The 24,006-nt window shown below is 41.6% G+C and overlaps 1 protein-coding gene and 1 pseudogene across 1 annotated transcript in view; both read right to left on the bottom strand.

Annotated features, from left to right (window-relative positions):
- LOC141578298 (melanocortin-2 receptor accessory protein 2-like) overlaps positions 1–20,536 on the bottom strand; it is a 133,680-nt pseudogene extending 113,144 nt beyond the window's left edge.
- LOC141578440 (uncharacterized) overlaps positions 18,573–24,006 on the bottom strand; it is a 147,687-nt gene continuing 142,253 nt past the window's right edge. The window contains exon 29 of the mRNA XM_074368893.1: positions 18,573–20,514. The gene's annotated coding sequence lies outside the window, so the exon portion shown is untranslated. The remainder of the gene's footprint in view (positions 20,515–24,006) is intronic.

Raw genomic sequence — 24,006 nt, 5'->3', positions numbered from 1 at the left:
CCTTCAATGCTGGATGAAAAAACGCCTCTCCACAGGCTTACTTCTGACATCTGAATTTGTTTTGGAGACGTTCTTCACCTATCTTTTTGGAAAACCACAGTTTCTGGTATAGGGGAACTACGATACTTACATATCTAATGGGAGGCACTTGCTCCAACGTGGTTTTCCACACTAAATCGCTTTTACTTTGAAAACGGTGTTAGGAAACATGCTGAAATTTTAGAGAATGTGTGTCTATAATACCTCTGCATTTTATGCTGCATGAAGGAACTCCTCTCAACATGCTCAATTTTCATAACTGTATGAGTGTGGAAACTGTATTTCACCCAGCTTGTTGGAAACCCAGAGTTCCAGTCCAAGGTAAACTACGCTCCTTCCATATATATCGGGACGTACTAGTACGAACTCGATTTTACACTGCAAACCGCCTTTACTTGAAACCGGCTATGAGAAACATGCATAGAAATCAGAGTATTTCTTTCTGTATGTCCCTTAACCTTCAATGCTGGATGAAGGAACGCCACTCCACAAGCTCACTTCGGATATCTGAATGTGTCTTGGAGCCATTCTTCAACTAACTTGTTGGAAACGCAGAGTTTGTGGTATAGAGGAATTAAGCTGCTTACATATCTAAGGGGAGGCACTTGCTCCAACTTGGTTTTCCACAGCAAACCGGTTTTACATTGAAAACGGCGGTAGGAAACCTGCTGAGATATCAGAGAGTGTGTGTGAAGAATACCTCTGCATTTTATGCTGCATGAAAGAACGTCTCTCCACATGCTCAATTTTCAGAGCTCTATGATTTTGGAAGCCGTACTTCACCTAGGTTGTTGGAAATCCTGAGTTACAGTTAAGGTAAACTAAGCTGCTTTCATATATATAGGGACGAACAAGCACGAACTCGGTTTTACACAGCAAACGGCTTTTAGTTGAAACCGGCCTTGAGAAGCATGCTGAGAAATCAGAGTAAATGTTTATGTATGTCACGTAACCTTTAATGCTGGATAAAAGAACGCCTCTTCAGAAGCTCACTTCTGACATCTGTATTTGTGTTGGAGCCGCCTTCACCTAACTAGTTGGAAACCCAAATTTTCTTGTATAGGTGAACTACGCTTCTTACATATGGAAGGGGAGGCACTCGCTCTAAAGCGGTTTTCCACAGCAAACCGCTTTTACATTGAAAACGGTGTTAGGAAACATGGTGAGACATCACAGATTGTGTGTGTAGACTATATCTGCCTTTTATGCTGCATGAAGGAACGCCTCTCAACATGCTCAGTTTTCAGATATGTATGAGTATGGAAGCCGTACTTCACCTAGCTCGTTGGAAACCCAGAGTTTCAGTCCAAGGTAAACTACGCTGCTTTCATATATATGGGGACGTACTGGCACCAACAAGGTTTTTCACTGTAAACCACTTTTATTTCAAACCGACTTTGAGAAATATGCTGAGAAATCAGAGTAATTATTTCTGTCACTTAACCTTCAATGCTGGATGAAAGAACGCCTCCCCACAAGCTCACTTCTGACATCTGAGTTTGTGTTGGAGCCGTCCTTCAGCTAACTTGTTGGAAACCCAGAGTTTCTGTTATAGGGGAACTACGCTACTTACATAACTAAGGGGAGGCACTCGCTCCAACGCGGTTTTCCACAGCAAACTGGATTTACATTGAAAAAGGCGTTAGGAAACATGTTTAGAAATACAGAGAATTTGTGTCTAGAATACCTCTGCCTTTAATGCTGCATGAAGGAACGCCTCTCAACATAAACAATTATCAGATCTGTATGAGTGTGAAAGCCGTTCTTCACCTAGCTTTTTGGAAACCCAGTGTTTCAGTCCAAGGTAAACTACGCTGCTTTCCAATATATGGGGATGTACTAGCACGAACTCGATTTTTTCACTGCAAACCGCTTTTACTTGAAAACGGCTTTGAGAAACATGCTGAGAAATCAGAGTACATGTTTCTGTATGTAACTTAACCTTCAAGGCTTGATGAAAGAAGCCTCTCCACAAGCTCACTTTTGACATCTGAATTTCTAGTGGAGCCGTCCTTCACCTAACTTGTTGGAACCCCTGAGTTTCTTGTATAGAGGAACTATGCTACTTACATATGTAAGGGGGGGCTCTCGCTCCAACTTCGTTTTCCAGATCAAACCACTTTTACATTGAAACCGGCGTAAAAACACCGTCAGAAATCAGAGAATGTGTGTCTAGAAGTCCCTCTGCCTTTTGTGCTGAAGGAACGCCTCTCCACATGCTCAATTTTCAGGAATGTAGGAGTGTGGAAGCCGCATTTCACCTAGCTTGTTGGAAACCCAGATTTTCAGTCCAATGTAAACTTCGCTGCTTTCATATATACGGGGATGTACTAGCACGAACTCAGTTTTTCACTGCAACCCGCTTTTACTTGAAACCAGGTTTAAGAAACATACTGAGAAATCAGAGAACGTGTTTGTACATCTCACTCTGCCTTTTATGTTTACTGTGAAATAATGGTTTCAAAAAAATTACTTTGCTTTGGTAAACTGTTTTGAATCGTGTTCCTCTGCTTTGATATGTAAATTGGGTAGTTCCCGTATTCCAGAAACTCTGGTTTTCCAACATGTTAGGAGAAGGACGTCTCCAACACAAATTCAAATGTCAGAAGTGATCTTGTGGAGAGGAGTTCTTTCATCCAGCATTGAAGGTTAAGTGACATACAGAAATACTTATTCTGAATTCTCAGTTTGTTTCCTAATGCCAGTTTCTAAGGAAGAGTGGTTTGCTGTGGAAAACCGCTTTGGAGCGAGAGCCTCTGCTTAGATATGTAAGCAGCGTAGTTCCCCTAGACCAGAAACCCTTGTTCTCGAAGAAGTAATGTGAAGAATGGCTCCAACTCACATTTAGATGTCAGAAGTGAGCATGTTGGGAGGCGTTCCTTCTTCCACCATTGAAGGTTAAGTGACATACTGAAACACTCACTCTGATTTCTTAGCATGTTTCTGAAATCCGTTTCAAGTAAAAACGTTTTGCAGTGGAAAAGTGAGTTGGTGCTAGGACGTCCCCAAATATAAGAAAGCAGCGTAGTTCCCCTAGTCCTGAAACTATGGTTCCCAACAAGTTAGGTGAAAGATGGCTTCCATACATATACAGATTTGAAAATAGAGCATGTGGAGTGGCGTTCTTTCATCCATCATAAAAGGCAGAGTGACATGTAGAAACACATTCTCTGATTTCTCAGCTTGTTTACTAACGCTGGTTTCAAAGTAAAAGTGGTTTGCTTAGGAAAACCGCGTTGGAGCGAGTGCCTCCGGTTAGATATGTAAGTAGCGTAGTTCCCCTAGACCAGAAACTCTGGGTTTCCAACATGTTAGGAGAAGGACGTCTCCAACACAAATTCAAATGTCAGAAGTGATCTTGTGGAGAGGCGTTCTTTCATCCAGCATTGAAGGTTAAGTGACATACAGAAACACTTACTCTGATTTCTCAGTATGTTTTTCAGAGCCGGTTGCAAGTAAACGCGGTTTGCAGTTTAAAACAGTTTTGGTACTATAGATATGTATGTAGCGTAGTTTCCCTATCCCAGAAACTGTGGGGTCCCAATTAGCTAGTTGAAGGATGGCTTCGAAACTCATACATATCTAAAAATAGAGCATGTGGTGTGGAGTTCTTTCATACAGCATAAAAGGTGGAGTGACATATAGAAACACTAACTCTGATTTCTCAGCATGATTCTGAATGCCGGTTTCAAGTGAAAGCTCTTTGGAATGGAAAAGCCTCCTGGAGATTGTGCCTCACCTTATATATTTAAGTACCGTAATCCCCCGAGGCCAGAAATTCTGGGTTCTCAAAAACCTATGTGAAGGTAGGCTTCCACTCACATATGTTTCAAAAATGGAACAAGTGTAGAAGAATTCCTTTATCTCACCTAAACAGCAAGGCTAAATCTCAAGCACTTATCATGATTTCTCTGCATGTTTACTTGAGTAGATTTAAAGCTAAAAGCATTTTTCGCTCAGAAACCTAGTTAGAGCTTATTCCTGCTGTTATATATATCGGTCGGGCAGTGCCCCAACACCACAATTCTGTGTTTCCAGCAGTGTTGGTGAAGGATGGCTTCCACACACTTTCGATTTTCTCTCCTCCTCACTCTTCTGCTTAGACATCAATGCAGGTTGTGTATTGTGGAAGCCAAGGATTTTTTTTTCATTTAGGATCATCCTCGGAGAAAACTGAGACCTGCTTCTGCTTCTTTTCCCTGCTAGATTTCCCCTTGGTGCATTTCAAATTCTCAAGATTGAGTTCCTATAACCAAGTAATTATTTCAAAAAAATGAACAGGTATCCATAGGGCCATTACTTCTTTTATATTCTTGCTTTTTAATACCTCTCTTCCATCTCTTTATCTCCAGGTGTCTTATTTCTATGTCCTTTGGTTTGGGCTGATGGCTAATCAGCATTAGTGTAGAAATTGTTGCTTGATATTACTGATCTATATTCTTTCCATGGATATTTGATTTATCATTGGATTTTAGGGAAGATACTTTCTTTAAAATATTTCTGGTAAGTAACTTGTGGGGGATTCTGATTCTCTTGGCCTAGAATTATAATGCTTAATTTCTGAATAAGTGATACTTTCATAGAGCTCAAAATTCCAAAGGTTTGAGTGCCACCACTGTCCCAAAGCCTTTTATAATTTTATTTGGGGGCACCCAGAACTAAGTGTGTGTGTGAGTGTGTGTGTCCTTCTGGACTTAGTTTAGCCTGAAATGAGCAAAGGCAAGTACCCCCCATTTTACACAGACGACTTTCACAATTTGATACCTTTTAAAAATATATGAACTGTAATGTTGTAGAATTTTACAAGAGGCAGTGACCTTCAGGGCGGTCAGCAATGGAGGCAGAACAGTTGGATGGACAGCAGGTGCTCGTGCTCAGTGGCTGAAGTCACACAACATCCACGGCCACCTCTGGTTAATCTTATAGAGTTGATGCTGTCTGCAGGCATTCAGGGCTGTGCCCCCCTCCCCACCAAACATATATATTAGGAAAAGTGGTGAGACTCAGTATAAGAAACAATAAAGAATTAGTAAGAGAAATTGAGTTTATTGTTTTTAAAAAGAAAAATTAGCATCCAGGTAGTTTAATTTCAGCTCCTAATAGATTGATGTGTTGATATTCACAAGGATGCGTAAACACCTGCAAGATCTTGTGGCGGCACCGGAGACTCTGAAGCAGCAATCACCACACACAAAGTTCACTGCTGCCCTTGACAGCCTTATAGATTTACTTGATTAAGAAAATGCCATAGATGTTAAATATCATCATTTTGAGAAAGCAGTTCTTTTGAAATCTTATATACTAATGTAACTGAATTGGATAAAGAAATGCTAAATGTGTAATAAAGTATCCAAAGAGGAAATGATTACTGAAAACACCACAAATTGAAGAGGACCACAGCATAATGTGCATATATATTTTAATGATCTGGAAGAATCAGCTCAGCAGTGTATTCAAGACATCTAGATATGATGTCAAAAGGGGGTGTCTTTGGATAGCTTTTTGTGAATGTTAGAGTGAAGTCATTGTCAGGTACACAAATTAGGTTTAAAAGCAAAAGGTGAACCAAATTTCTTTTCAAAAATCTATTGTGTCTGTTTAGAAATCATCAAATCCATGGGTCAAGTTGAGAAAAGAAAAAAAAAACTAGTGACCACGTGAATGTTTCAGGAGCTGGTTTTAAAATGACATTTGACAATTGTGTAAATTAGATATGATCTTGATGTCCAACTGACCCAAAGAATTTTAGTCCATGTGCCAAAAATATATCAAGGAATAAATAGTGATCTATGTTTTGTCAGATCTTTTATCCCCCCCTTCAAGCATGCATTGTGACTGGGAAACTAAGAACTTCTACTGCAGGGAGGGGGATTTTCAGAAATGGAATGTCCCCCAACCGAGAAAATAAAGAAAATGTAGCCGTACACTGTAGAGACACAGGGAGATCTGTTGAGCCAGGTGACACTTGCTTTACTGTCAACTAGTAGGAGGTGCAGATTTTGATGAATTGGGTACAATGTTGATGCCTTTCCCAAGGTATTGCCCAAGGCTCTTGAAAAGCGATGAATTGGGGCCAAGGAATTAGCCTCCGATTGCCCTTTGCCATGGATGCTGTCTGTATTCTCCACTTTTAAGCTTTAGCTTAGACAAGTTGTAGCGTCTTGCCAAGTGAGCTACAGACAGGAAGTGAGTCTTGAAGCACACGGCTCTTTCCTCCTCACTGCAGCAGAGATCCTCTGCATTGGAGCTTCCTGAGATGTCATCGATGGTCATTTTTCATGTTAGGAATCAGTAAGGATGCTATGTCCACATGGATGAGTAGGGTAAGATTTCAGTCTCTAAAGTGGTAATGATGGGTTGACATTTTCACTTAAAGAGACTCATATCAACAAATGCGTGTCTGTTCTGGACCAAGAAGAAGCAAGTGTTTGAAAAAAGAATAGCTTGAAAGGTCAGTGGGACATGTCAGGCATCTTCTTCATGTCTTCAAGTTCGGGTATCAAAAATGCTTTTCCTATCCTGAGTGATACTCACAATTTGCCGTGCTCTGTGCCTCATGAATACCAAAGGCTTTCCTAAATAAAAATCTAGAAATGGTAACATTCTTGATATTTGTTAAACCGGGGGAGATGAAGGAATTAAAATTAGTTCCAAATTCTGATTTTTTTAAGGACATCAATTTTATAGAAACTTTTGAAGAATTAAAGTGACAGAAAATTACAAAGCACTTTTCCTTCTGGTAAGAAAGGGTTCTGTATTCCTTTATTGATGAGAGTAACATAGAATCAGTACTAATATTGTTTGTATTGTACTTAGTGTTTACAGAGTGATTCACAGATATTCTCCTATTTCATCTGTGTAATGACCTCTGGAAGGTAAGATTTCCTAGTTATGCTTTTTAATGTCTATTTTTAGCTCTGTCTAAAAGCAGATTGATTGAGCTCCATTTGCTCAATTTAGAAGGCTGGACTGATTAATTGTGTCAGAAAATTCCAGGAGGCAGAGGAAAGGAAGAGACATGGGTTTTACACGATGGAAGCTGCTCCTGAAATGATTTGACCAGCAGTCTTATCCATTATTCCCAAGGCTGGAAACAGAACACAACCCAAGACATGGATAACAGGGAGCCCATGTGACTCCAGCCTTGGCATGTATAGTCACGGCTGTACTCCTGTGCCTTGGAGAGGAGGATGCTTTGGGTCTCTGTTCTACAAACTCTGTTTTGCTTCATCTCCGCAGTGTCTTGTTTTATTGGCATATGCTGAAACTTGATTTACATTTCATAGCATTAAAACAAAAATCAAGATCTCTTTATCATTTATTAACTATTTGGTAAATTGTTTTTGGTGAATATTGAACTTTATTATTAGGTCTTACCATGGCAATGTACAACACCTAGTTCCCCAGATAACAGCAGTGGCTTAAACATGCTAAAATTGTATTTCCCTCTTACATAAAGAAGTCAAGCAATCGGTAGCCCAGGGCTGGTTTGCATGATGGCCCCTGGGTCAGAGTACAAGATGCCTGTTATCTTCAGCCCATCAACCTGATGGCTCAAAGTGGCTGCCTGAGGGTCAACCATCAGGTCCACATTCCAGGAGCAGAAAGGAAGGAAGAAATGTGCTTCAGTTCCCTTTTGGGATGGTTCTGTAAAGTCCCTTGTAGCTTTCCTGCTTTTATTTTGCTTTAGACAGAGGGGTGAGAGACAGCTTTCTATGAGGTAAGCTCAACTCAGGACCAGCCATCTCCCTTGAGAGGAGCTGAGGGAATGGGCGGGAAGGAACCGATCATCCTGCACATGGTGTAAGACACCACGATGAGACGCCGGGGGCCTCTGCAGTCCGTCCATTGCTTCGGGCTGCACTGAGCAGTTGGTAACGGTTGAGATTTTCACGTAGAGGTGCGTGTATGCTGGAACAATTGCTCGGTTCATTTAAACTAGTGGCGACCAGAGCACGTTGGAGAACACATTTGTTCTCACCTTCTAGCCAGGGACCCTCCCGCCAGGTTTCTGTCCTGCTGTTCATTTCCACGTTATTTTCCAAGACTTCCGGAGGAAATTTAAGCAGCCTGATGCTCAAATGCTTTTCTGTGTGATTCCCCCCTTGTTCTTTGCAGGAACAATAATTTGCCTAGAAAAGAGTGGACGAAATTCCAACCTTCCATTTCTTTAAAGATCTGAGATTTGGTGTTAGGAAATAGAAGAAAATTCCAGAAACACCCTTAAGAAACATTATTCTTTCAAATGTGATTTGGAACAGCAAAGGACAATATATTTTATAGAACAATTTTTAAGATAACTGAATTGGCAGTAAGTTCACATAATGAAACTTCCAACAAGTCTTTATATTTCTCCTGGAAATTCCTTGGTTCTTGGTGTAAATTATTAATAATTAATATCAGCTTTCTATTCTTTCTCTTCCTGTAGTTGTAGAGTTAACATGAAAATAGCTTCTTGTGTCACTGAGAAAGCCTCCTGGTCAGCCTTCTAGTTAAACAGCATGTGTGCATTTCGGTGGCAGGTGTGCTAAATAGTACTTTTCAGGCACTTGGGGGATGCCCATCACACCAGCACTGCGGGAGCCTATTTCTCACCCACGACCAGGTGAGACCCTCCTTCCTTCCGCTGCCTCGCCCAGGCCCCAGCATTCTGGTTCTTTCTCATGACCCATTTTCATAAAGTTCAGCCCTGCACCAGCCGAGCAAGTCTTGGTTTCTCAAAGACCAGGGTCTTAGTTCTAGGCTTTCTGTTAAAGGACACTGTATAAAATCAGGAAACTTTATATGTCTTTTGAGGCCTCAGGATCTCTGCAATTAAAACAAGAACTTGAGTTAAAATACTATTCTTTTCCACTTCTGAATTTCTAAAACTCCACACAATAGCTTTTTTATTAATTAGCTAAAAATTTTTCCAGAATATATTTTTCGAAGATTCACAAATATCTGTTCATTTATATTTAAAGATGCTATATTTAAGAAATGGAATAATTATTTACTTTTAAAAAGTAATTTAAGTCAAGAAATGTTTGATACTGAATGTTTACTATGAGTTCAAGTATGTAAGCTTAATTTTTGTGGTACTGTCAATAAACCACACAACGTGAGAGTTCTGGGTTAAGTTTTATCTGGGGCAAAATGAGGACCAGAACCCAGGTGACAGCATCTCAGAGAGCTCGGAGGAACTGCTCTGAAGATGAGGGGGAGCTCAGCATAATATGAGATTTCATTGAAGGGGGACGTGCCGTCAAGTATACATTAAGTCAGAGGCTGCTGCTAGTCGAGGAACAGGTGTCTCTTTTAATGATTTTAGTGTTTTTCTAGATAGGAGGAAATGCAAGAATTTGGGCTCTTAAAGTTTCCTGAAAATGTCTATCTGAAGGTTTTCTGCCCATTTTCCCAGAGCACAGAGTGCCCCATTCCTGATCTCCACACAGAACTACTTTCAGAGGGTGTTGAAGGTCAGCAGCTGCAGTGGCTCATGACTTAATCAAATCAGAGGCAGATGGCAAGTGCCAATTTTTATTTGACAATATGTATATATTGTAGGAAAAAATTTACTTTTCAACCCTACCCCTGTTTTACTTTTAGTTAGAGATCACCTGATAACTGTTAGATGACTTAAGTCAGACGAGGGGTTGAAGGAGTCGTCTCTTGAGCCAGCCAGTGCTCTATGTCAGCCTCCTTGATCACATTCAATTTTCTTTCTCTTCAAACAGCATGCATCTGATTTTATGAAGTTTGGAGCCTGTCCTGAGCACATGGGGTCTGGAAGTGGCACTGTTCCTGTGGTCTTTGTTTATTCTGTGAATTATGGTGTGAAACTTTATGTGCCCAAGCTTCATCAAAATTTCAAACTTAAATGATTTAAATATGGGAGATGGATGCCAAGTTCTGGGAATAGATTTTCAGGATAACAGCCAGGATTGGTAAAAAGTAGGGAGAATGGATACAGCCTTTAAAAAGAAATGTTATTTTACAATTTCTGGCAGATAAATTAAAGTGTTTGTTGGGATTCTGTCAGGAAGGTTTAATTGGGAGACCTAACTCCCATTTTCATGAAATAAAATAATTTTATTATTTGTTTAGTGCCTACTGCCTAACAAATAAGTATCCCCTATGCATATAGTTTTATCGTTTAATCTCTACAAAGATTCCCTGGAGAACACAAGTGTCACAGGTGAGGGAACCAAGATCGTCCAGGGTATGTGGCTGGAAGGCAGATGGGCTGGATGGCTTACCCTCCAGGCTGAGACAGAGACACCAAAGTTTATTGACAAGCGTGTTGTTGAAGTGGTTTATTTAATACTTTGCTTCCTTGATGAAGTGGATCTCTTGAAATTGTTTATGTCTGGATTATCTTCCCCTCTCTCCTTTGCCTCAGGACTTCTCCTCATAAGTAGTATGAATTCAGCCTGAACTGATTCAGGAAAATCAGAAAATAAAAAATTAGCCCACAAAAATGCCTGATAAGTCTTTGTATTTCAGTACTTCTTAAAACTCTTAGAAACGCAAGGAAGGTGTGTTACCTCGGGGACTGAGTGCATTTGAAGTGTGAGAAATGTAAGTGTGATCTGGTAAAGGCACAGGCTCTATAGACAGTGATCCGGGTTTGGATACTGGCTCCCCTAAGTACTGGAAACATGACCACCCACAGCCTCAGTTTCTTCATGTGTTAAATGGGCTGATGGAGCTCACCTCCAAGTGGCTAGGTCAAAATGAGATGGTACGAGTGACTCTCAGGCAGAATGCTTGTAAAAGTGCTAGTTGCTCTTGCTGCTTTATAATGTCTTCTTAGGTAATTCCGTTGTCCATTGGCTTGCAAATACCTCCTCATTTGATTTAAAAAAAATAGCATGCCCTAAAAATTTTAAAAATAAGGAATGAAGATTTACTGAATAATGCTGGTTGTATTTTTATAGGTCATTTATTAAAAAAAAATTAGGAGTTCTCTAAAGAGAATTTATTCTGTGTGCCTAGAATATGATTCAGTTAAAAATGATTTTCCTTTAAATACTTTTCAGAATTTATCTGTGATATTTTTCTTGAATAGTAGTTTAAGCTTTCTGAGGAGGTTTTACATTTAGAACTGTTTATTCTTGTAACAATTGACACGTTAAATAAATGTTTCAAACCCTGGACAGCATAAAGCCCTGGCTTTTTTTTTTAATATATATAATTTTGGTGGTTAGTGCTATGACATATTATTATTTATTAACGGTTTTGATTTTGCTTCTGGGTTGTCCTAGATTTCGGCGCATGGGCCTGGGAAGGCCTCTTGGGCAAAGATGCTTATTTAAGAAGGTTGTCATTGTAAATGCTCTCAAGAGGATTAAACAAATTCCACAGCAAATAAATGAACATGTTTGGAAGGTTTTCCACCCTCATGTAATTTCCAGAAAACAGATATGATTCACTTGCTAAACCAAACAGGTACAGTAATGAGCCTGGCTCACATGACTGGACAGAACGGAGGGAGCCTCATCTATTGGCGTGGGTTACGCTGCAGGAAGCGCAACTGAAATTTTAATTAGAATTTATTTCCAGCGAGTGCTGATTCCGCGTTTTTCTCCCCAAATTAAGGAAGCGCCCTCTTTGCCTGGCCATCAGTCTGCAAAGCCACACGGCTCACACACTCCCCTGTTCATCAGAAGGCTGGTGGAGTCAGTTTGCTTGGACACACTTAGCTACACTCGCAGCGGGGATCATCAGTCTCTTCTGTGTGTTCACCTCCACGTGCAGGGGAGAAAATCGACTTTTGCTGCCGACAAACGCTAATTGACTACCAGTTGTTTCAGAGGGACTGTGATGTTGAAAACTGGTGTCCCTTTCATTTTGATATGTTGGATGCTGACAAATTGCACGGCCACACCCCCACTGTAAGTACACCCACCAGGGAGGGTGTCGGAGTTTGAATCTGTGTGTTTTAGTATTCTGATTCTGGCACTTGTCAGCTTTCAGTGTTCTCGCTGGGTTTGGGAGACTATTTCTCAAGCGATTTATTTGGCTACCAATAAATTTGCAAAGCCGTCTCTTTCAGTGGAGTTCCGATGAGTTGAGTTGGGAGGGGCATGTGAAATTGAGGCTGGCAGAGAGGTGCAATGAAAACTAGCCACCATCTGGTTACCTCTCATTTTTTATGGGCCAAAGATGCTTGTCTTCTTTTCTTTCCTACTCCATCCATCCCTTCTGGTCAGGGAGTCGTCTTCAAGAATTTCATCCTAAAATGTAAAGTAATGATGAAGGCATTGTGTTTCTGTTGTTGATTTCATTTGATTTGCATTCATTGTTAAAGATTTTCTGGTGAGGATCTTATGAGCTCTTAAAAGCTGGAAGAGCAGCACAACCAAGGAGAGAAAGTCAGAGAAACGAGTCAGCGGCCCCTGTGAGGTCTGCGGGACGAAGGCAGGATGTGGGGCAGAGGCAGCACCGTGGCCTCCACTGCAGCCCTGAGGGCAACGTGCGCATGTAAAGCCAGTGTCTCTTGTCACCATGTGTTCTAACAGGACTCCCACTAAAGGAATGCGAGGAGATTTGGGGAGGCCTTACCTTTTACCCTCTGGTCAAACATCTTTAATGCTGATTTTATTTATTCAAGATGACACAGAGATCACCTGCAGAGCGTGAGGGAGCGGTGCTTGCTTCCTGTCTTGCCCGCCCCAGGCTCACTCATCAGATACCTGATTCTCGCAGGCACTGCAGTGCCCGTGGGGGGCGCTCTTCTCCTGGGGGTTTCTGCTCCTGTGGGGGGAGCTCTGCTCCTCGGGGAGCTGGGCACGGGAGTGCGCACATTGGAGCCGGCCGCACCAGCGCTGATACTTCTCTATATGTTGAGCCCTTTGTGTAAGTAGTAGAGGTGGGATACAGAGTCTTCCTGTGTCTACGGAGTTCTCCAGCAAAGCCAACTTGGAGGAAAGAAAGAAAATGCCTACTGTTCCATGACTGTGTCCTAAGGGTTTAAAGCTCATGCGGAGCACACGTGAGATCTCATTCAGTAAATACTCTGGGGTCTTTACTCTGACTTGTCATGAATTTGGCATTCTCATAATGTTATTTCTCTTAAAACATGTCTAAGCAACCATTTTTGTGTGATGGTTATTATGCGTAAGTGTCCTGAAGAAACTGTTGTGGGTGGAAGTGTGGGCATCAGTGGTACCAGAATGTTTGGTGGCCCTGGGGGCTGCCCGAGCTCCACACCATTTGTTACCAGCAGTCTTTCAGATTGCATCTTATTCCAGAGCTCACTGGGGCTCCCATCTCTCACTAAGTGTCTTGAGAGAATATTTGTTCAGAGGGGAGGGGACAGGATGCTTCCAAGTCTGGGTTCTGGGGTTCCCTGTCTAAAGGTGGCACTGGCACAAATCCTTTATTCATGGAGTAATGAAGCCCCCCAGTCTCGTGGCTAATTGGGACTCCCTGTCCTTCTTCATGTTAGGAGCCTGAGGGCTTTGGTTAGGCCCCCAAACCTGTTTATGGTGAGCTTTCAGCCCTATCACACCACCTGTGTTTTCCCGTTTCAGTCACATGACTTTGATTTTTGCAGGTAGGTGTGAATCCTGGACAGTACCTGGGACTTCCAGGTTTCCACTACAGTAGGGACAGTGAAGAAATTTCACCCAGTATGGTGTGTTCGGTGTCCTCGAGGACAAGTAGGGACCCACAGATAGATGTCTGGATGGGTGGTGATCAGGCCCGAGTCTTGGAAGAACCGAGGTTCCATTACTGTTTTAACAGTGAAATTGAGGGATTAATTCTGGAAGGTCTGATGCAACTGAGATTAAAATTATTATATGGTTTTTATTGTTAGCAGAAGTGGTTTTTAACCCTTAGACCCAGTCCCCCCTATTTATAATAAATATTTTGTAACCTTTCTTTTCTGGTGCCCGGAAGTGAACGTCATAGAAAATGTAACCTAACTATAAGTATGATAAACAAATAGACAGGTAGGTGGAAAGATGGGATACCCAAATTCTTATATTATGGGGTATTTTATATTCTATGATAATTATTGTCCTCTTAGGACAAAAGGCACATACAAAGGGAGTCACTTCTAATAAACTATTTTTCCAACCCTTACCTAACTGGGAAACAAGTGGCTTCACAATGAGCACCTCCCAGGTCCCGGGGAAATCTACTTGTCAGAGTTACACTTGCTTATGGTGTCCTGTGCCAAGTGCAAGCAGATGCGGTTCGGAAGCTGCCCGGAGGCTGACTCCGGTGATTCCTTCTCCGTCGCAGCTGTGAGGGAGCCTTGCCTTTCCTGACCACAACCACAGAGGCGATTTTGAATCTCTTAAAACTGCCATACCAGTGTATATCACAACCCTCACAAGATACGTTGAATAAAGTAGAAAATTTTAAGTGTCTCCTTTAGGATAGAAATAGGGTATAAAAGAAATCATGAATTAAAAAATTCTATTGCCCGAATAAGTGCTACATTACACTGGCTGCATCATAAGGTTAGAAAACTTCATTACCGCTTTACATATCACATCTTATAGTTAGATTTTATTAATCTTTTTTTCCCTAAAGAAAAAAAAATCATTTCATGAGTTCTTGCGTCATAGATGACGAGCAGAGTGCAAGTGTAAAACCAGGAATCTTGATGCTGGTTAGTCTAGACCATCTCCATCACTGCGCAGATCATCTTTACTCATTTTACTGCACTTTTTAGAATCACCTTCTCACTTGGAAAAACCCCTGTGTCAGTTGGATTTGTTAGTAAAACAATTCTTTTTCTTACCTAGAACATCAGTGATGTTTTCAAGATGATAAAAAAAATTTGCCCATGGCATTTAAACAGTTGCTAGTTCTCGTAATTTATGGCTCACTGTCTCGTATTTGTCACAATTGGAGAACTGTGTTTTCTTTCTGCAAATTCTCATTGCTTTGGTGACGCAGGGACACGTGTCCTTACTGGATGGGTTATGATAGTAGTTGTTTGCATTCTCTCCCTAAATCTGGAGTCCTGTGTTATGTTTCCTGTTAACTTAAAAAATAGGAATATTGTTAATTACCTAAATATCTAACCTCACACCAGTGATGCATATCAAATTGGTCCAAATAGGAATTCCAACATTAAATGAGACAGTAATTTCACAACCCACTTTTCCAAAAATTTGGATTGATGGTTCAATTATACCAGGGACATTAGCTGTTTTAATTGAATCAATCATTGCTTTCTTCAATAAAATTTTCCATTCCATCTGCTCTTTTGGTTTATTGTTCTTCAGTGTTTCATTTGCTTTCTTTCCCAAAAATATATGATTTTGGCTTTTGTCATTGAAAATCCTTGCTGGTTTTGCTACCTCATGCTGGAGAGGAAGGCTTGTGACTGTTTTATAGTCACTGGTTTCATGGTTGTATGAGTGCTTAATGCCACGTTGCAGGGGTGTGGAGACCTAATGAAGTGTGTACATAAAAGGCTTATTCTACACTGAGTGCAGGGTTAGTGTTCACAACCCATGTCATCAGTATCATAATTAATCCATTACAATCATCCTCTATTAATCAGTGTTTTCCTTCTAACGTCTCCAGGAGAGGAAATGTAGTAGTCTAAATGCAAATCTTTGCCAAACTTTCAGTCAATTCAAAACCTTTAAAGCTTTGCTGTCAATAGGAATGTGTGCCTTCTATCCCTAATTCTGCTCCTCCTGGCCCAGGACGCGGTCTCCACAGCTGATGATCCATGAGGTACTGGATTCTTGATCCCATGGCTCTGTATGTTCTGAGACATCTGGGGACTTCAGCACTGTTTTAGGGTCTTTGGGTCCCACCTCTTCATAGCATTGCTGAGATGAGATCTGTGGGTTCATCCTCATTCTTGAGTGTACGGTGCATTTTTCCTAGAACCAACACACTCCACCGTGGCAGCACTGCTTTGACCACGTGCTGGGACAGCGTGTGCTTGTCAGTTCTTGAGTTTAAATTTTCTGTTCTAATTTCTAAAATGGGGTATATTGACAGATACACCCCATGTAAACAGAAGCTCTGTGGGGTTTTCAGCAACTTCTAAGAGCATAAATATTCCTGAAGCAGCTAATCTTCCTCCCAACAAGTGAGAAGCAAGCCGGTAAGACCTGGGTGCCTGTAGCAGCCAAGCTCTGCAGCCCAGGCTGCTCACCGAGGAGCAAGGGGAAAATCTTAAAAACCTACTTCCATGCCGTCTTTCACAGAATCTCAGAAATGAACGTTTTAATATCTAAAGAGGGGTGATTTTGCTAAATAAATTTTTTATTTTTTTCCTTTTTCAGTTTTATCGGGTAGAATTATTACAGTTCAACTTCACATACACATATTGCATGTAAATACATGTATAGAGCATACTGCATTTTTTAGTTTACCTATATGTACTAATTATTCTTTCTAAGAACAGATTAGAGCTTTTGATTTTTAAAATTACAGTTACCAGAGGAATAAGGACATCTACAAAAGAATAATAAACAGAATATTGTAATCCTATCACAAAGGACAGTCAGATGTACTTACACATATTCAAGAAATCAAAATAATATTTAGTTCATTTGTGGTCTTATTATTTTTGCTATTAATTTTAGATTCCCCATAAATGAAGTCATATGGCATTTTTCTTTCTCTTTCCACCCCACTTCACTTAGAATGACAGTCTTCAGGTCCATCCATATTGCTGCAAATGGCATCTTTTATGTCTGAGTAGTATTCCATTGTATATATGTATCACCTCGTCTTTATCCAGTCATGTGCTGATGGACATTTGTGTTGTTTCCATGTTCCTTGTTCTATGTCCCTTCTGGCAACAATTACTGATTTTAAATATTTTCCAGCTTAAAATCCTTCCTGAAAGAGATGTGGTAACTGGAATCAAAAACAGTTACAGCACAGGGTTGTGTGTGATGGGCCCTGGGGGCTTGGTAGGAAGGTTGGCAGAAAAGATTTCAGATTCTGATCAAATGATTCCTCCTCTTGTAGCCCTGCCGACCGCCTCTCTCACGGCCGGCCCTACAAGTCTGATCAGTCCCTTCTGTGATTCCTACTGTATTGTGCACAAATTTTGTCCAATTGGTGTCATCCAGTAGGAACCTTAAGTGAGGCACCCAAGCTCCTGTGTTGATTTCTTCCATCAGCCCTTAACTTCCTTGGGAGCCAGGACTGTCTCATTGCCCCAAGGATCCCTAATTCCTAGTGAGATGCCTGATACAGCTGGTACTTAACGAGCACATAAGTCAAATGGAAAAACCTGATCAAAGAAAAGGCCCTCATTTCTCAGACATGCCTACTTGAGTACATAGGGTAAAATGACATGTCTTCTTGGATTTGCTGTCAAATACTTCAACAAAGGACAAATAAAAGAACAAAGGTCTGAATAAAGGAAATATGGAAAAGTATGTGAATTCCTTAATCTGGGTGATGGGCTGATTGTACTATACTTACTGATGTATACATTAGTTAGTTTATAATTTTACTGTCATTAGCTGAATGGCAAGTATTAATACGTATTAATTGAAATCCTTAGAACTGAATAAACTTACCCCACACAAAATCCTTAATATCCTAGTAATTTCTCTTAAAAATCTTTTCCCACAAAGACAGGAAAAAAGGGAAAGGCAGATCCGTGCAGTTTTTCCACGTTGTAAAAAGACCAAAGGCCGACACATATGAAAAGATTGTAAAAAAGATAAAAAGGCTGAAATCAATGTCCGGAAAACCTAGCTAACAATCCTAAATGGCCCAACATAACTAACCTCAGCACTGCCGCATCAAGAATGGGACAAATAGCACCTAGTGGATTTTTTTTTAATAAATAAGTAATGATCCAGTTCCTACCACAGGCAATTATGATAAGACTGAGTATAAGTTCTAACACCAAATAACGTACAAATCATAATTATTACTTGATTCAAACTGCTTCTTCTATAAAATTTGAATCTTTTTATTCTTAAGACAGATTTGTGGCCTATGACCTAGTGATAAAATTTTCAACTGGCTTGTATTAAAAAAGTTCACCATAGTGAAAGTTTATTACATCAACTCTTCCTTTTTGGGAAACCCATGTGCCTTGTCACTCTCTTTCATAAGATTTCCTGTGGAAAATTCAATCCTTCATTCAGGAAAAGGCTGAGCAATATATCTCATGGAAAACCTTCATAAACTGCAACACAAGAAAATGAAAATGACATTGAGTAGCCCGTGAAGCCGGCAGAAACACACAGCGCACGGCTGTGTTCCCGCCTCGAATTTCTGTAACCAGCAGGGAAATTGTGCATTTCAAGAAATAGACATAAACTCTTTTCAGGACCTGAGCACACAATTTCCCTTTCAGGGTTTAGTGGGCTTCCATTTAATTCTATGAGAAATGTTTAAAACAACAGAACAACTGCTGAGATAGGGTTTAAAGTAACTTTTTTGTCTTAGTGAAAATAAAGCCAACTGATAGTTATCATTTTTACTTTATTTGATCTCACTCTCTTACTTTACCTCCCCAACCTCCTCCACAAAATGATGGTGAACATCCCCTCCTGGGTCAGAAGGCTAAGTAGAAAGTACCAATCACATGGAGGTGTGCTTTGTTGTTTTATTTTTCAAAACAAACAAGTTTCATTCATGTGATTTAATAATTAAGATCAGAAACAAAGTCTACTCAATAAATGGTAGCCAACACATGTCATCATAGCTGCTCATCAGGTTTGGCCCCACGTTACACACTTTTACATGGACATGTGCCATGTGCTGTCATGGGAAATGGTGAGTGGGGACAGGGCCTCTGCTCTCACAGGGCACACAGCCTGGTGGGGGAGGCGGTGTTCAATCATTGCCTTTTTTTTTAATGTAAGTACAAATTATGGGAAATGCTATTTAAAAAGAACAAAATGAGTCAATGAAAGTGAAAAATACCAGGAGAGTATTTAGGCTGAAGGAAGACAGGGAATCTCTTTGAAGAGTTGACACTCCACTGAGAACCAAAGGACAACTCCAGTACTGCAGGTGAAGGGCAGGGACACACTGATAAAGGGCTGATATCCAGAATATACCAAAATTTCTTTAAACTCAACAAGAAGGATGAATAACCCGATTAAAGTATGAGCAAAATGCCTGAACACAGACCTCATCAAAGAAGAAATCTACATGCCAAAGAAGTCTATGGAAAGATGCTCCACAGCATCTGTCATCAAGGGGATGCAGACTGAAACAGCGAGGTACCACTGCACACCTGTCAGAACTGCCAAAACGCAGAACGCTGACAGCACCGAATGCTGGTGAGGATGTGGAGCATAAGGAATTCTCATGCATAGTTGTTGGGAATGTAAAATGGCCCAAATACTTAGGAAGACCGTCTGGCAATTTTTTACAAAACTAGATATTCTCCTATCATATGATCTGGCAACTGTGCTCCTTGGTGTTTACTCGACGAAATGGAAACTTGTGTCCACACACAAATCTGCATACAGATGTTGATAGCAGCTTTATTCATAATCACCAGAACTCAGAAACAACTATGCTGTTCTTCAGTAGGTGAATGGATAAATAAACTGTGGTCCAGCCAGAGAATGGACCATTATTTGGTGCTAAAATGAAATGAGTTATCAAGGCATGGAAATACATGGAAGAACCTTAAATGCATATTACCAAGGGAAAGAAGCCAATCTGGGAAGGTTCTGCAACTCTCTGATTCCAACTGTATGGTGTTCTGGGAAAGGGAAAACCACAGAGACTAAAAGATCAGTTGCTGTCAGAGGCTAGAGGGGAAGGAGCAATGAATAAGGTGCAGCACGGAGCATTTTTAGGGTCACTAAGACAGACTACTCTGTATGATGCTGTGACGGTGGATACATGTCATTGTACATCTGTCCATACCCATAGAGTGCACACCACCAAGTGTAAATCGTAGTGTCAAGTATGGGCTCTGGGTGATGATGACGTGTCAGTACAGGTTCACCCATTGTCGCAAATGCACGCTCTGGTGCAGGCGTCAATAGTGAGGAGGCTGTGGGGACAAACTGCTGTTCATACACCCAATCCAGCCCCAGCCACCGCTGTTAATCTAGCTCTGTGGTTGTTTGGACTGTCCGGCTGCTCTGGCGTCTGAACGGCAGAGCTGAGCAGCTGCACCAGAGATCAGGAGGTTTGCAGACCCTGAAATATTTACTCCCAAGCTCTTGACAGAAAAAAGTATGCTGAGCCCTGTTCAAAACGAATCACAATTCACCCTGATGAGACAGGGCAGCAGGGCCCAAACTAGGCATGGTTAATGGGACTAAAGCGATGTTTTAGTTCCAACACCTTTCCTGAAGTCCTGTAGATCCAGCGACAGACTGTAGCCAGTAAGCGTCTGCAGAAGGAGACGGTAGCAGCTCTTCCCACCAGGCTCCGTGAAGCCGGGGGCCGTGCGCTTCACGGGGGCCACCCGCTTGAAGAAGGCGTACTTGCAGGGGCAGCCGATCAACTCATAGACCTCGGAGAGGAAGTTGCACTGCTGAATTCTCTCCTCGGAACGCTGAAGCACTGGGAGAAAAGCAACAAGCATCTGAACGAAACATGTAAGTGAAAAAAGACCCGTAAAAATTTTCCCTTAAAACAAAGACCCAATGACACAGGAAGGAAGAGGAAGGCTGACTTCGTGCACTGATGGAACCGGATGCAGAAATGCAGGGAAACAGCGCTGTTCAGACGGGCCCCATCTTTCCGCGTTCCGCCTGTCCTTTTACTAGAAAGGCCCGTATTCCCTGAAATAGAGGAATCTGCTACCTAAACATGGGACACAGAGAAGGGAAAGAGGAAAAGGAAAGGAAATGAAAGGAACAAAATTTCATCTAGGCCCTAGTATTTGGGCGGGACTTTCACCAAACACACAACCTCTCCAAGCACAGAGCACACAGTGAGAGGCTGACAGTGTGACTGCAACTTCTGCTCCTTAAACCCCAGCTACCTGCCAGCACACGCTGCGCCCCTTACTGAATCATTACAATCATTTCAGAAACTATTACTACCCCGGCTCACAGGCAAGGAAATCTGAAACTCGGGGAGGAATTATTATCATCCTGGACAAAGTCCCACAGCCCAGAAGTGTCAGAGCATCCGGCAGACCATGGACTAAAATGCTCCTCATCACCACGGGCCCTGAGCCTCAGGCTGAGGCCACGTCAGGTCTGCACGGACCCAGAGCGAGTCTGTGTGACTGGGAATGCTCCGACTCGAAGTGCCATGCCAAGACCCTCAGGAACATATATAATGAAACCAAATCCCCAAACTCATTTCCAACCCACTGCCCTGTCCGGGAGGACTGCTCGGCACATCTTGCTTATCACCTGTGCACAGGCTGATCAAGGGGCCCAGACAGTGATGTGACATCCCAGTGGAAGTGGCTCGGGGACCACTTCATCACAGGACAGTCTCTCCTGGCTTCCAACATTAACTCTCCATTCCATTTCCAATGGAAAGTAAGTTTAGACTTGTTTTCCTCTCCAGAATCAAAGAGAGTGGTAACATCAGCAGGAAACTCAAGACTGAGGAAGAGTCTCCTGGCCATTTGGATGGATAGGCCGGGGAGGGAACAGAGACAGGGATCAGAAAGACCCGTGTTCCAGTCGAAAGTCTGCACGTCACTCGCTTTTACAGTTTCCTTTTTATTACAGGTGATAAAATCTAATTATGATTGTTGGGAAAACTAAATGAAATAACGTATGCCACTAGCATAGGTGTAAAATCCTCCATGAGAGTCCCAGAAATGGACGTGACAATGGTTAGATACTGTCTGCCAAGTCTTGGGTGCTAAGCTCACGTCAGCCAGCCAGAGATGTGCCAGAGAATGCCTCATCATCCAGCAGCCTTCTCCAACATTGAAACTCACAACGTCCGAAGAACATGCAGTGGTGGATGCTTTGGGGGCACTCTGGAGATAGCACTCCAGTGATGACTTTAAAAGCTGAGGAGAATTTAGGGGACCATACAGTTCAAATACAGAAAACTCATTCCATGTCTACAAATATTCATCTCTAGCCATGATGATTCAGAGAGGAAATACATATTCAAACGTACATCATTTTCCCACATAAGTGCATCAAAACAATTTGGAAAGAATGTCACTTTCTTCTCTAGATCACACAGCGGGGATTACATGGTTTGTACTGACAGCACTACTTGTAAATCATCTGCAAACGTAACTAGGTCCACTATCAGTCATCATCATTCGAAGGGAAGGATGGAAAAGAACAAAGCCAAGCTAATACGCTCCACTCTTTTGTTTGGTTACGATGTCACAGAGGAGACGGACAGCTCAACAAGGAACCACTCTGCCGTGATCACGGAGCTGGGGAGCGGGATGGGCGGCAAGATATATGACGCAGCCGCAGCTGCGACCGCGCTTTTAGGCAGGTACTCAAATGCGCCTCGACAAGGTGTCAAACGCTTGTGCGCCCGTCCTCATCACCTGACATGTATTAACGAGAAATGGAAGCCTATAAACGGCCAATACCCTTGGTTGGTACACCGTCCAAAGAGCAAAGTCACAGTTTGACAACTGGCCATCCGGTTCCCTGGGATTCATTCATGGAGAACCATAAAAACCACTCCTCTGTCCTCAAGAAGTGCTGCCTACTTGTCCTATATTTGGCTCAGGGATGGAGAACGTTCACGTGGACTTTAATGTCTGCACAGATTTGACTGTCTTTCTCCAGGTTCACTTGTCCATTCTGAAGAGGCTTGAGTTAAGTCCAAATTCCATAAGATCAATTCCCTCCAGTGACAACTCAACGAGTCTGCAATTACAAACCAACTGAACAGGACTGTCCTTAGCTAAAAATGTCACCCACCCTTCACTGTTTTCTTAATCTCCTCTCCTGGCTAATTGCAATAGACTAACACAACACTCCACCAAGTTCCCCAACTATGTCAAATAGAAAGTAAGGTCCATAAAAGAGGAAACAACTCCATAGTCACTTCTGAATTCCTAACATATGTTAATGTCAATAAATAGAACTATGATTATGGCTTCTTTCCTTTAAAACCTTTCTGGTTATTTAAATGAGACCATGGAAGGGAGGAGTTTCGGTCCAGTATCTTGATCCAGAAGACTCTGGAGACATTTTTCAGAATGGCTGCCCACTGATTCATTCAAAACACAACTTCTCTTTCCGGGAGGAGCTGTGATTTTCTGCCAGGAGTTTGTTGTCACTCTCATGCCAGAACAGATTTAAACTAAATACATACATTGGATATGTTATTTTTCCACGCTTTCAAAAAAATTGACTTTCCTTACTTCCTTGCCTTGAGGAATGTTTTTTTACTTTTCATTCTAATTCACCGTTTTATAAAGCTGGATTCTCAGGATGTGCTTGGCCTTACATAAGAACAGCCATCCAACTCCCTGTGTGAGAGTCCTGGGGCTCATCTCCTGCCCTCCTGTCAAGGCAACTGAAACTCAGTTCAGGAGCCAACTGGCCCCCCAGGGCTTCTAAGGCTCGCGTATCTCCCAGAATCCATGCTTTCTGGTTTGACTTGGCTTCTGAGGATTTCCCCTCACTTTCTTGACAATTAGCTATGCAGCTTGAAAGATGAGGAATGAAGGTCTTATTTCTTAATCAGCATTTTAAGGAACTTATGTAATGAAGGTTTTCAAGACTTTCTAGAACCCTCCATTGCCAAGGCAGAAAACACAATAGATATTTTCTAAATTTAGCTATCATGTGCATTTTTCCTTTGCTTTTGTTTTCTTAACTGCTAACAGACATTTTTTAATTAAAAAATAAAATAAGGCCCCAAATAGGATAGAACATTGAAGAGGAAACAAAATTAAAGGGCAAAGACAGAAAAATGATAAGTACTCTACAAAGTTAATAGAAAACATACACTATGGATCAGATCAGCAATTCTCAGTAACAACTAATTGAAACCTGACTATGAGGTAAAATGTCTCTCCTGTCAGGAGACTAACAACAGAAAATAGAATTAAATCAACAAACTAAAATTCTAAGTCTGTCGAAGTAGAGAAGTCTACCA

Source organism: Camelus bactrianus, chromosome 8 (assembly GCF_048773025.1).
Source record: "Camelus bactrianus isolate YW-2024 breed Bactrian camel chromosome 8, ASM4877302v1, whole genome shotgun sequence".
NCBI classification, from domain to species: Eukaryota; Metazoa; Chordata; class Mammalia; order Artiodactyla; family Camelidae; genus Camelus; species Camelus bactrianus.
The sequence above is the reverse complement of the archived record's forward strand: the minus strand, read 5'-3'. Positions and strand labels throughout refer to the sequence as shown.